This window comes from Falco rusticolus, chromosome 6 (assembly GCF_015220075.1).
Source record: "Falco rusticolus isolate bFalRus1 chromosome 6, bFalRus1.pri, whole genome shotgun sequence".
Lineage (NCBI taxonomy): Eukaryota > Metazoa > Chordata > Aves > Falconiformes > Falconidae > Falco > Falco rusticolus.
In genome coordinates this window covers 40,948,326-40,962,522 of record NC_051192.1, presented here as the reverse complement: position 1 = coordinate 40,962,522, position 14,197 = coordinate 40,948,326, and the positions used below count along the sequence as shown (strand labels likewise).

The 14,197-nt window shown below is 43.1% G+C and overlaps 1 protein-coding gene across 3 annotated transcripts in view; it reads left to right on the top strand.

Annotated features, from left to right (window-relative positions):
* The window catches only part of HIVEP2 (HIVEP zinc finger 2), a 126,908-nt gene that overhangs the window by 57,819 nt on the left and 54,892 nt on the right, over positions 1-14,197 (top strand). For all 3 annotated transcript variants that reach the window (XM_037390919.1, XM_037390921.1, XM_037390920.1), the window contains one exon: positions 13,925-14,022. The gene's annotated coding sequence lies outside the window, so the exon portion shown is untranslated. The remainder of the gene's footprint in view (positions 1-13,924; positions 14,023-14,197) is intronic.

Here is a 14,197-nt window from a genome sequence, read left to right as displayed (position 1 = left end):
ATCCTCTTTAAATCCCATTTGAGACTAGTGTAGGACTGGTGTATTAGTAAGCAGTCCTTAGAGAAGTGGTGAGAAGTGCTTCACCATATCATAAGGGCACACTAGGCAGATCAGGTCGAGTGAGCCTGCCTGGAGCCTTTTGCTGGGGTCTCCTAATTCTGCTTTGTCTCCTGTGAAGTAGTCCTGATAGACAAATAGCTTTGAGTGCTTGCTCTTTTATCATTTAAGCAGTTTCTGGTGGTCACAAAGGTTCTGAAACAGTGTGATAGTGGTTTGGGATATAACTGACTGAATTTTAGTATATCTGTTGTAACTTCCTGAAGCAAAGATGGTGGCATTCATCTCTGGAAACACTCAATGGGAATCTGAATAACTCTTTGGAGATGCAGAATTCAGTAGGGTTTTTTTGTCCTTCTTTCTCTAACTTACCACCTTTCTTACTCTTTGTGTCTGAGTTTCCGAATGATCACTATTGTTTGCTGTGTCTTTTTTTCCTCACAAGAAGCCTTTAACTTGATTTATTATGTTTCTTAGCAGTGGCATTATCTTTTCCTGGCAGAAACATTTTTGCTGCCTAGCATGTTGACTGTGTTATCTGGAAGCGTTTTTAGGTCCCATGCGCTTTCTTGGCTCCTTTCCTAGGGCAGTTTTTCCTCAGCTGGCCTTGCTACAGTCAGTGTGGCCTCTCACCATTTTCCTGTTTTTAGTAATTTTGAGCAGCACCCCTAACGCAGAATCAAACCTTGAGGTTTTAAGGGGATAAATGTCAGTCAAATTGCCAGCTTGCCAGTCCTTAGTCTTTTGCTTGCAGCTACACTAAAGCTCTGGTGAACATAGCAGAGAGGGAAAATAGCTTAAAACCCTTTTTTCCATTTGTCTGTTTCCTGGGGCAACCAGACCTTGAACATACCTCAGGTTAATAGGAAACACCCTCAGAAACCAGGTTTAGCTAATCCCTGCCAGTCTCTGTAAGTCAGCCATAAGGCCTCTTTCTGTCATTTAGTGGTAGGGTACCCATGTGAGTTGGCATCTGACTTCTGGACACAGACATGAATAAATTCAGTGGAGGCTCTGCTCATCTGCATTGCCATTGGTGTTTAAAAGTCAGTGATTTTCTTCTCTAAAATATGTTGCTTTTTAGTGACCTCTCTGGGGTAGTGAATAAAGGTAGTTTAGAGAGGGATTGCTTTAGTACGCTGTTTCAGTCTTTATTTTATTCTGACTTTGTTGTCTTGGCTATCACAAAAGGGTATCAGGGTGGTACTTTGCCCACAACAGCATCCGTGAGTCCTGAAAATTCACGATAAAACCTGTGTGTCTGCCCCAAAGTAATGAGTCTTCTGTCAAGTACCACATCATGGTAACATCGTTGTTACTTAGGGCTTTTAAGTTCAGTAGGGTTGCTGGTAAGCTTACTTCTTCAGTTAGTTCTGTAGTGATACAGAAAGCAAAACTTTCTATATTGCATTTTCTATAACTCTTCATCTATGCTGTAGGTCTCGGGGAGTGGACAGGTGGCAAGGGGCCACAAAGGTTGAAGATGACACTCTGCCCATGGACTGTCATTGCTTACTAGCTGGAAGTTTACTACTCCACCAGTCTGCTTGTTGAAAGAGCATTAGAAGTGCTCTGTTCCTTACTCCGGGCAAAGTCATCTGAACTGGCCATGGTTGCAGGTCAGTGGAGGGCTGACATTGACTGAGGTAGGAAACATGAGCCTGTAGCCAGTGAAGAGCAAGTGGGGACAGGAGCCAGGAGCACCTCCAGCTTCCACAGCTGGAGGAAGAAGAGGGCTTCTGTCACAGGTCTTAGGCAGCAGCAGTTTTCCTTTAAATGAGACATGCTGGGGTAGATCAGATAGCTACAGTCTTTTATGTTGTGTTTTCCTACATGATACTATGGAAAACTGGTTGAAATTCATATGCAAAAGTGTACCAGAACCAGTCTTGTAACTGTACTTGCAGGAGCTTTCCACTGTCCTCCAAACCCTAGCCCTTTATCTGAGGTTATTCTCCGGGCTGTTGATCACATTTGTAAGAGCTGCAGTGTTCTCAGCGATGATTGAGTCAGGACCATCAGTTGTTATTTCCAGGTCTTCAGTTTTCTTTTCAGCCTCCTGCCGTTTTAATCCCAAACCTTCAGGCTTCCTGTCCATGGAAACCATAGTAGTCTGGATTAGGTCCAACCTTCCAGAAATACATACTGCATGCCTTGTAAAGAAATTAGATAATACTGGGTGCCCAAGGACCACAGCTCTAAACGTTGCCAAACCAAAGGCAGGTAAGCTGGTAAGCCCTTTTAACAGGCTGGAAACCATGTATGAATATGCTGCCAGATCCCTCGCTGATCTTAATTTCCTCAAGGGCATGTTAAAGTCACTGCCCATTCTCTTATGAAAATCATAGACAACAGTGGTAAAATCTTTAATCTCTTGGATGATTGTGACCATACCATGCAGCACACCTGGAAAATATCTTTTCACACAGCTCCTTAAAGCAGATCCACAAATTCCTTTTAAAATACGTCTTAAATCAGCTGTGGTTTTCATCATCTGAGTGAATTTGTTTTCTTAAAGCTGCCCATATAGTCCCAGGCACTTGGTTTGGCATAATTTTTCCCATGTTGCTGAACATCACACTCCTCCCTTCTCCATCCAGGGAAAAGGCTGTGCCTGCAGAAGGCAGTGGCACCAAGCCCACCGTCCGCTTCCCCCTTCCCGCAGCTCCAGGGAAGGGTGCTCAGCCTGGGCTGAGCCTCGCTGCCATGGGCAGGGCCGGCTGGGTGAGCTTTTTCCATAACGATGGTGGAGCAGCAACTGGCATCAGTTGTAGGCATGCTGGAGACTTCTTTTGCTTGTAGAAATACCATAACCTTTCTGAGCAGGGCATGTGTGGTGAGACATTTTATATCTCCATTTCTGCAAAAAGTGAACCAGAAGGTAAGATTCCTGTTAGTGGCAGAAGCTAGTAATTGAAGTCTCTGCAAAGAACTTCTCACTCCAGTCAAAGGCAGAATATGCCTGTTTTAGACATTTTTGCTGCCGTAGCTGTCTTGGCCAAAGGCCTAGAGAGGCTTGATCCTTGACTTGATCTGCAACTGACACAAAAGCTCCCACTGTGGATATGTGTAGGACAAACCTTTAATTTTACTGAAACACTTTTTACTTGCTGGATGAGGGAAGAAGGACCTCAGGAAAAAGCTGTGCCATCAAGTAGCGTGATTTTGCTGGTACAAGTGAAGGCTGTGCTGGGAACATACAGTCAGTACAGTTTGCTAGGACAGCTGCACCAGCAGAGCTATCCTATTCTGAATACAGCCTTGTCTTCTGTTCCAGTTTGTCATGCATGATTTATCTTTCTGTCACCTCTTCAGGTCCCTAGGCACCTCTCACCGTAAAAAGAAATTAAAGCACAATACAGATGAGTCTGCTCTGTATTGGAGTCTTGACCTTTAATATATCAGGTTTTCATATTGCAACTTTCCCAGCAAATAGGCTGTCCTACTAGAACTGAGGTTGCTTTAGTGATCTGCAGAGGTCCCGCCTCCGCCATGCTTCAGTTTTACTTGCTTCCACCTACAAACTCTCAAGCTGCCTGAAATGCCTTTGAGAGGAGATAAAGTTTTCAGATTGCCTGGCAGATCATAACCATGAACTCTAACGGTCCAATAAGGAAAAAATACAAACATCAAAAATCAGAGAAAACAGCCTGGCAACCCAAGTGTCAGAAGAATTGCTTGATGTTTTTTCCTGTTATACCAGTTTAATTTTTATCAGACTTTGGGGTTTGTTTTCCACCCCACCCCCCTCTCCTTGGTGCTCTCATTACATTTTCCTTCCTTTCTGAAAGAAAGCATTTGCATCTTGCTCTGTGCTTTTGTGGCAGTATTCCTCCTGAGCCAGACCGGTGTGTCGCTCTGATGGCGAGTTCGCAGTCAGACTCCTTAGGTCAATAAACCATCTTAGTTAGTTGGTGAGTATACCAGATCTGAATTTTCAAAATCCACAGTTGCACTTAACATACCACAGAGGCCAAAACCTGATGTAAATTTTAAGAGGCATCAGAAGAATTGCTCAGTATTTCAGTCATAAAGCTTTGCCAGTGTTACCTTTTGACCAGATCACTGTTTGATTGGGTTTTGGTCTCATGTTTTTCTCTGCAGCTATTGAAGGTGCAGGTTTTTTTCTGCCCAAGAGAAAGACAACTGTGTCTTTAAAGAAACAAAACAACTGTGTCAACAGATGGGAGAGAAAATGCTGTGTCTGAAATAGTGCTAGGAATAAACCATGTTAAAAATAGGTAGTCTTGCCACAACTGTTACTTTGGCCAATGTGGAAATCCTTCTTTCCCATACTAGCGTGTATCAAAACCGTACTAAAAGCCTGCTAGAAAAACTGCCAAATTAGTCTATAAGACGTTGCTAGAACAGTAACAACCTGTTTCCTGCCTAATTGTAGCAGTCACACTAGTAAAGGAGAAACGCTAAGGAAGCTGCGCTGCTGCAGGAGAGCTCTGAACAATTTCTGTGACTGACCTCTGGCCAGCAGCAACTGAAACACAGGTCTTGCACTTGTGGGTATAGATTTTAATGATGTGACCCCCTCTTACCACCCCCAACAGTACTAGGATAACTGGGATACCAGAGGGTATCAGAATTTTTCCCTTTCTTAGAAGTGTTGTTTCACTCATAGGTATGGAGAGAAGTAATTTTCTGTCCCACAAACTACCTGGGGAGAACCCGTGGCAGTTTGGCTAACAAGTGGTGCTTTTTTGGAAAAAAAAAAAAAAAAAAAAAAAAAAATCCCTCCCCAAAATAGGAAAGCAAGCTGAACTACACTTAAACATGCTTGTTACTAGCAGAATTACAGCTGCAGTTTAGACATTGCATTTCTGCTTTCCATCTGTTGTCTCACTTATTTTTGCTGTCTGTCTCCTTGCTTTCAATTTTCTCTTCTGTTGTCTCGGTTTATCCAATTTTCAGGGCTGGCCAGCCATTTCAGCATTATCGCTGTCCTAATGGCTGTAAGGAAAGCAGAGAAGCTCTTCGCTAAATGATTTTATTTTTTTTCCACAATGCTTTGTTTCGTTGGTTTTTGTTTGTGCTCGGTGCTCCATGTTGTGTCATCTGGGAAGAGAAGAGTTCTTTGCATAATGTGTATTTTGCTGGAGTTGTTTGATTTCTACAAACATTTATACTCTACAGCTCACAGTGCCTTTGGGGCAGGGACAGATTGTAATCTCAAACAGAACAAATCTGAGGGTTGACCCCACGCTGGCTGTCTCTGGTAGCCTGGAGGAGCTGGAGAACAGGTAGAGCCTGGCCCACAGCACTCTCCTCTCCTGTCCACCCCAGCCTTCGGCCGGGGGGACCCGCTTGGGAGGAAGCAGCCTTGGGCAGCTGAGCGTAATTTAGGGCAGCCCTGCGGCATTTATGATTGATTCCTGATCTCTGAGACAAAATGCAAAGATAGATAAGGTCCCTTCATCTGGGGAGAAGGGCAGAGGTAGGTGAGTGGTGCAGCCTGCTGCTGAGCGTAAATTCCCTGTGACGGGTTACAGCCCTGCTGTTTGCAACAGGCTTTTCCTTTCCCACTTGTCTGCAGTCGAGGAATGCTCCTGGGGATCCGTGCTTGCCTGGAAGTTGTCTCTGTTAGAGTAATGGTGCTTCCTAAGACAAAAGAAAATTTAAAGGAAAAGAAAATGTTTCAGACAACTTTAGAGGCTTCCCAGTTACTTCAGTGCACCAAGGAAAGGGCCACATTCCTTATCAAAGCACTGTTTGTTATATCCTTATGCTTTCCGCATTCCCACAGGAGGGAAATGGAAATAGAGGAGTTGAAATGCCCATTATTTTCCACTCTTCTTCCAGTCGATAAGAAAGCTCCCAATTCACTCGTGAAAAGGCTCAGAGAGGCCCATCAAATATTCTGGATGTACTAGATTTCCTATGGTAGCTTCTTACCCCACCTTTTCTGTGTTACCTCCTTTCGCCTCTGTGGTCCTCGGCAACCCGTGGGTAGCATGTATGTATGCACGTATGTGTCTGCTCCAAGGATACGCCACATGGCTTTTTTAAATTTGTTTTTGCTTAACCAATCTATGATGAGTTAAAAATACTAGCGCTTTACATGCATAAGTGACAGTTTGATTAACAGCTGGATTCTACCTTCTTCCAGCATGAAGAGCTCTAAAGGAAATGAAGGGGAGTTTTGTGCAACATCCTCACTCTGTGAAAAACCCATATGCAGAACGGCGCACGCTACCTATTCACTGTTGACTTGAGCACATGCTTTGCTTTGCTGAATTGGCTTTACAGATTAGAGATGGAATTAAGCATATGCTTAAATGACTTGCTTAGCAGTGGCTGAGGTTCCATAATTTGACTGCTGGAGGTTTCCCATTGAATTCAGTGAGAGTAGACTCAGGCCACAGTAGTGATCAGATCACAGAGAGGTGATGCAGTTGTAATTGGCATGATACGCCAATTAAAATTTATTCCCTTTGTATTGTAAAATGAGGTTTTGCTTTCTTGTTACTGCCAGTTTCAAATTATGATTGTGAATTGTGGTCAAGTTAATATGGTTTCATGGGACAAGTATATAAAAATATTTTTGCTTCAGCTATGGCAATATATAGCTAAAAGCTCCCCTGTAGCTGTATCCAGGCTAGCTGCTTGCTGTTGCATTGCCTCATTTTTCAGACTGTTTCATCCTTGTGTCGGACACCGAAATCATTATAATCATTATAAAACCTTCACTGGCAGCATTTAATAGCATATATTTAGAATGTGAAATAAAGAAATCAGACATTTGTGATGCACCAATAATCTATTAGTTATTTTTTAAACTCCATTCCTCCACATATGTGAGAGAATAAAACAGAAGTTACTAAAAGAAGTGTTTTTAAAAAAATCTTTATATTTATGACCATTTGGGGTTTTTTTCTTTAACATACCAGCTTGTTTTCTGAGAGTCAATAGTGATTTGCAGGAGGTGAAAAATTGCAAACAAAGCTAAGTAGAACTTCAAGTTGGCTGTTGAGCCAAAAGTGTGATTCAGGAGCTGAAAATATCTCTGCACTTCATGCATCAAACTCAAACGCTGTGCTTTGGCAACGCCCCCCGGATTAGAAGCAGAGTTTGAGGTCATTCCTCCTCCAGCCTGCCATGTATGGATAGGGCCCACGCTCATGACAAATTACTGCCTTACTGAGCACATGCCAAGAGCAGAGTGACATCAGTGCAGAGGGATCTTGCCTCATGGAGGAGGACCAAAAACTCCACTGCTGCCTTTCTCGTGGCTGTCTGTGACCTGGAGGACCAGCGTGGCAGTACAGGGAGGGAGGACACTTTAAACAGTCCCTTTCTAGATGTGGCAACAACAAAGGATAGTGAGGTGGAGCATTTGTCTCCTTGTGAAGAAGTCACACAGCATCCAGCAGATGTGCCAGCGAAGTGTGTGGTCAGAGGTGTTTTAGTGGACCATCCAGATTTTTAAGGCAAACTATCAGCTGCCAGTAATGGTTCTTCACTGTGGCTGCTGACCTGAACCACCAGCAGCATACCCTGTGCCGTACAAGCTGTCTTTGCAACCAGGAGCATAATGCCAGAGACTGATACTAGCTTATCGGCTGCAAATCCAGAGTGCCTTGAATGAAGTCTGTGCTTTGGCTTAACACGATCTCACCGAGGTCTTAGTTTTATTTTATAGAGAACACTGGCTTAGATTTTGCAGGTAACCACAACCAAAACTCTGTAAACAGACCCCAAGTTCTTAGATCGTTTTCCCCGCTGACAAAATTCTGTTGTTCCCAGCCACCACACTTCCCTCCTGGTATCCTGCATATCTGTCTAGTTGCCAGCTTCTCAGGGGCAAGTTCGCTTTCATCTACCACTGGGACTGTCCAGCACTGCTGCCATCGCTCTGCCATGGCCTTGAACTTGCAATGGTTTTTCCATGGAGATGATTTTGACAGCTCAAGTGATTGTCATGGGCTTGTAGGACACCTGCTGCTTTGCAGCCTGCCTGCTTGGCAGCTCTGAGTGGCTCTGCCTCAGTTTCTCCTTTGTTCCCAATGCACGGGTGTCATAGCAGTGTAGTCATTCAAACAGGGAAGGAAAAAGCCAAGGCAGTCAGTGTAGGATGTTCCTCATGGTGATTTTGCTGAAGCCTGTTTAGATCACTGAGAGCATGAGTTTTACCTGGAATCCTGTTGTGGTCTCGACTGAGACCTGATGTTTTTGCCTTCTCTGCCCACTCTCGAAGGATCGCCAGATGTACTCACACCCTGCCGCCAGCTGCCTGCACAAACAGCCCTCTTCTCTTGGCAACAGCAGGGTAGGCAAACGGCTTAGCAATGTGTGTGTATGAACACTCTGTCAGTTGTCAGCCTGACCATTGTCTAAAGGCATCAAGCCTGGTTAGTGAGAGCACTGATCTCAGCTGGCAGCATCTAAACTGTTATTTGCAGTGAGGTTATGGCCCTGTACTTAGGGGGATGTGCTCTCGCTAATTTAGCTCCTGGCTGAGGTGGGAAAAAAAAAAGTAACCCAAAATCATAGTTCAGTGGTGGCAGCAAAATAAGATCCTGTGCAGTGGGCTCTGGGGATAGAGGAGATAATGTAGGGAGGATCCAAAGAAGAAATTCTGTGTTTGATTTTAATAAAGTGAATCACCTGGGTGTAAAGTAAACAAACAAAGTTCTAGGTGATGTTCCAAAAGGCATTTGGCATGATACTTCTTTTAGGTAAATTTTGTTCTGATTGCTACCCTTTTGCAGAGCCTGAGTGACAATAAAACCAGCTCTACTAACACACACATGTTAGTAAATACAGCTATTTTTATTTATATACTGTCTATACATACACGCATATGCAGATGCACATATGCACATATACATACATATATATGTATATGCACACATATATGTATGCATATCAATTAATGCTTGTATAGATTTCAACAAATTAAAATTTTACAAAGGTTTCTTCATGCTCTTTGCATCCAGATCTGCAAAATGGTGCTAGCATGCAGGATAGCAAAATGGAGAAAAGCTGTCAATAAAGAGAATTTAAATGGGCTATTACACTCCTATTGAGAAAAATGTGGAAAAAAAAAGCATAAATACTGAACAATCAATTAGGTTTAAAAAGTCTTTCTGTTTTAGTAATGAAGACAAAAATGTTTACAGCATAGAGACATTTGATTAAAAAAATAAATTATATCCCTTTAACTTTGGAGTTAGTTCAAGATTTGATCCATTAATTTCTCCAAGCTGCTTGTAAGAAAACATATCTCTGCAGTATTGAGAGCTGCCAGAATGACCTGGAATTAAGAGGGTAAAGGTAGAGACACTGTATTTTGATTCAGCTATTCACAGGTGATTTGTGTGAACACATTAAGAACACCAGTAAAGTAATGGGAATAATTTTCTTCCACTTTTTCCATATTCAATTGCATATGGTATGATTGCATTTGATCAGGACATGAACGTCATTTCTCAGATGATTGGGTTCTGCCATTGATCATAAGAAGTCAATTTAAAGTATGACATTGCTTTTACCTTCCTCAAGTAGGAAGACATCTTTGCTTCTAGTCTTAGCTGCTGTAGCTATCAAATTGTGTGTATAATAAATTGTGCTTTGTTTAGAGAGCGATAACTGTAAAATATTGCCCATTCAGAGAAAAAGTACTGAGATTGAGATTGATGCCTGGAGCTTAATGCATCATACAATGCAATCAAACAAATTTAGGCTTCTTTCTTCTCCCGTTACAGACCATAATTCACAGAGCTCTCCAGACTCTGTGTTTGAAGAGGAGAAAGGGGGCAAAGAGAACAGTAGAAAATCCACACAGACTGGATTCATAGTCTCTACATACTACAATACAGAAGTTTGCATGGACCATTCATTATTTTTAGTAAGAAAGCATCTATAAAAGGGGATTTGAACCCATTGAGAAGTGGGAGATTTGCATATAGCCTCACTGCTTTGAGTTACCAGACATGAATTCAAGCCCTTGGGTGGTATGCTGTAGAAGTATGCACATTTTTCTACCTGTGTTGCCTGGCTCTTCTTTGGTATGAATAATCCTATATAATCCTGGATCCTGGGTGCAATTTAAATGGCACCTGGTTTTCTTATGGACCTGGTCAAACTGGAGCTTAAGGGAGATTCCCAAACCATGGTAAGGTACAAAGGTACAGTCTGTGTAGGAATGCTGTCAGCTGCAAGACAGTTAAGGAGTAACATGGGCATGGCTTTATTTGGTCTTTCTTTGTAGTCGTGAGGTAATTTTACCCATTTATTGTGCTATTTCAGAATCTTTAATTAGCAGTAAAATAAATATTATCCAGTTTCTTTCCCTAAACTTAAGTTTCTAATTAAAATACACATGAGATTTCTGGTATTTTTTATTTTGTGAAGTGCGTAAGATTCTCCCTATCACATGCCCCTACCCCCAACCGACCTCACAATGCCGGTATAACAGATATATAGGAAGTAATATAAAATATAGTCCTTTTTCTTTTTGCTCCATGGAATGAATTAATCTCTATGGCCAGCTGATGCTGATGCCTACTGCTACATTTTTGTTTCACCACTAACAGTGTAGTTTTAAAATTACAAAATGAGCATGGGTGTTGCCAAGGGAGAAGCTAGGAGTCTTTCAAAAGCAGATGGTGTAAGAGTCGTTATCAAAGTACTTCTGCCTGTGTGTTTCCAGGTCCCGTGTAAAAGGCTAATCCCCGAGTGTCTGAGATACAAAGTTCAAATAAAAAAAAACCCTCTTCCAAGCAGTAGGACATGCTGTACTTCTCATACTCTCATATCCCTTCTGATGTGCTTGTTTAATCGTAGTCTCCACGGATGGCAAACAACCGCAGAAGTTTAGGAAAGTCATGACCAGATATGACCACGTACTAGCAAACGATCAGCAGTGGTTGCTGTGCTGCCTGCCTTGGGCGGGCGGGCGCTGAAGGCACGCTCATTTGCTTCTGCTGCCAAAGAACCAAGGATTGCACAAATTTTTACTAATGCGGTGATAAAAACAAATTAAAAGTTCCTGGGTTTAGTATCACAACAATGCCTCTGGGACCTTTAATTGGGCAGTAAAATCCTGTTTGATGACACATGCATTATCTGGGGTTGTTAGAGACTCTGCAGGTTAGCTTTTCCCTCAGACCACATCCTGGTGCTAGTGCCAGTGCTGCTGTAAGATGGTAGGTCAGTGAGGAGGTGCAGTAGTACTTCCTAGACAAAATCTTACTGTACTTAACCAGATCTCACTCTGGATACTTTGCCTAATTTTAATGACTAAGCTTCTTAAAGACTTGGAAACTGACCCCTGCCTTCACTGAAATACGGGGATTCTTTCACACTTGGACCAGATGCTCAGGTATCCTTTGAGGAACACCATTGAAGACAGGTTACCAGAGCGAGAGGGAAGGTGCTGGCTCCCATCAGTTAAGAGCTGAAAAAGAAATTAGGGAGAATGGAATGCAGTGTTCCTCATGGGTTTCAGTTTAAATACTCTTTATGAAGCTGGAGTGGCAGCAATGTGATTTTGTTTCATAAATGACATCTTTCGCTTATGGCTTCATTCTCTTTTTATGAAAGTCCCCTCTGCTCCTGCCAGGGTGCGGTAGAGCAGATTTTGTGTAAATGAGAATAAAGACCCTTGTATTTGGGTTGCAGATTAAATAAACCAATTCACAGTGCTTATTAATTAAAAATAACTCTGTGCGAGTGCAGCCAGCATCCCTAAAGCCAGTTAGGCCTGTGAAAACACAGGGTGGCCCACCTGGGGGCTGGAAGCTCTCCATGCCACACCAGGGAGAGGAGGCTACAATCCAGAGCACCCCTAGGTCCTGCTGAAGAGTAGGAGAATAAGGACTCATGACTTCTTATTGTTTTGCTTTGTTTTCTGACTGGAATATTTCTCAGGCCACTTGTAAAAGTAGCGAGTGAAATACTGGCCCTGATAAAACCTTGAGTCCAGCTGTGCCAAGGTTTCACCCAGATTAAAACCGTATTGAGCCCTGTTTGTTCAAAGGTTCAAAAGTGGCTCCTGGCTCCAGATGCAGGTCATTTCCTAGAAAGCTCTATACTGATGTGGCAAAGCATCCAGGTCTGGAGTCAGAGCATGTGTTATTTTATATACTCTGATGCCTGTATAGACCACTGTTGACATTGCTGGTCAGTAACACATCATTTCCTATTTGTTTTTTTTTCTGATAGCAAACATTAGCATATGCCTTTTATTGCTAACTGGTTCCAGGCCTGCTTTGCCCTTCAGCTTTTGGCGTCCCATTTTGACCAGCTCACACCTGCACTCTGCTAGTGGTGGAAGCACCATGCATCGCACACACCATGGTGGACAGGCTTTGCCCTGTCTATGGGGCAGCATAGGCAGCCATCACACTCACTGGAAGCAGAGGGAGGTTTGCTGCTGGCTTCAGTGCCAGTATGGTCGAGCCATGGGCACAGATCTGCAAGTCCAGCATGCTACATTTGAGACTTTCCTGTCCAAGTCCTCTGGCATGCTCCTCTGCCATGACATTTGTAAGCCCTTGAAGAGCAGGTGCCTTCTCCTGCTGCAGTGACCTGATTGCCCTGAGGCGGTGGCTGGCCAGGGCTCAGCATCACAGACAGAGCAAAGAGCAGGAGAAGGGGGCAGCATGAGCTGCACTTCTCATTGGGGCCCTCTGCTCCCCTGGGGTGCTGCCTAGTCCAGAAGCACATCCATCCCGGGATGCCCACGCTCATCCACATCACTGTTGTGTCACCTGGGGTAGCATCTCACGTAGGAGTGCTCAAGGACACAGGGAAGCCTGAAAGAAAGTGCCCTGGGCAAAATGTGTGCTGTGGTTGTCTGTGTGTTCGCACCAGTCTTCAAAAAAATCAGAATAGCCAGGCCCGTTGGAGTATGTGGTCACTAGAAGATCACTGAAGGTTTGTTGTCTCAGTATTAATGAGGTGGGCATTTCAATCAGCTCTATTATGTGCAAATTAGATGTAAGTCTCCGGTTCCTGGTGCACTGTGTGTATGCCCTGATTAAGGGTAGCATCCATGTATGCAGTAACCCCCTCCCTGCAGGTGTAAATAGGGCAGCCTGTAGCTGTCTAACACTTCTAACGCATTAACAAACACATCTGTGCTCCATGGCCTGGATGCAAAGACGTACATATATCTCTGCTTACATTTCTACAGCGGGTCTTTTGTACACAGAAAGTGCCTTTTTGTGGTCTTTCCCAGAGTACCATGACATGTAAAGAGAGATGTAAAGTTTATGAGTGATTTTCATAGTGTACACTAGTAACTTACTTTCTAAAACAGACTACCATCATATGGAAAGGGAAATATTAGAGGTGATCTCACTTCAAAAGCACAGTGCTAGACGAGAAAGAAGTAGAATGAAAGACAATTGGACTGCTCTGATTTAACAACAGGAAAGTATTTGCATTTAATTAAAAAATATGTGCTCTTAAATTCTGATTTGATCTTCTCAAAATCAGGCAGAAATGAAGCAAAAAACCTGGAGCTGCAAGCCCTAATAGGTAAACAGACTACAAAGGCCCTTCCGTGCTTTGTGTGTTTACAGTGCTTGTTGTATACAGCATGTTTGAAAATACATCATTGTGTGCACATTTTGGTCTTGTATGTCTGTTGTTCTCACCTTGGAATATATTCGTTGATGTGTATTCTAGCCCACAGCAAGTTGGAAACCACAGGACAGCTTCTGATTGCTGATGCCACATTGCTCTGGGGAAGAAAGACCTGAGTAGCGAGGACAACTGTGGCTGAATCTCAGAAGTTCTTATATCCATTAATGTAGCCAATGCATAACATCAGTTAGGTCATAAAATCAAACAGCAGGCTGAATCAACCATAGTCCTTAAAAATCTTTCATATTTGTTTTTCAAATAGGTGGAGGAGAGAGTCAAGAGCCATATTTGCTGGAGTGGTGAATTATATTGTCTTGACTGGAACCATTACTCACTTGTACCTTTGATGGCAGCAGCCAGGTAAGAGAGCAAAGAAAGGGTGGGTTTGAGTGAACTGAGGGAGCGGGCCTGAGCAAGTGGTTTTTCATTCACAGAAGGCTTCACGTGGAAGTCACTCACATTGAAATACTGATTACATGTCCTTTTGTTACGAATTAAGTCAGCTTTTGCTGTAATGAGAGGCATTTCTCTTTTG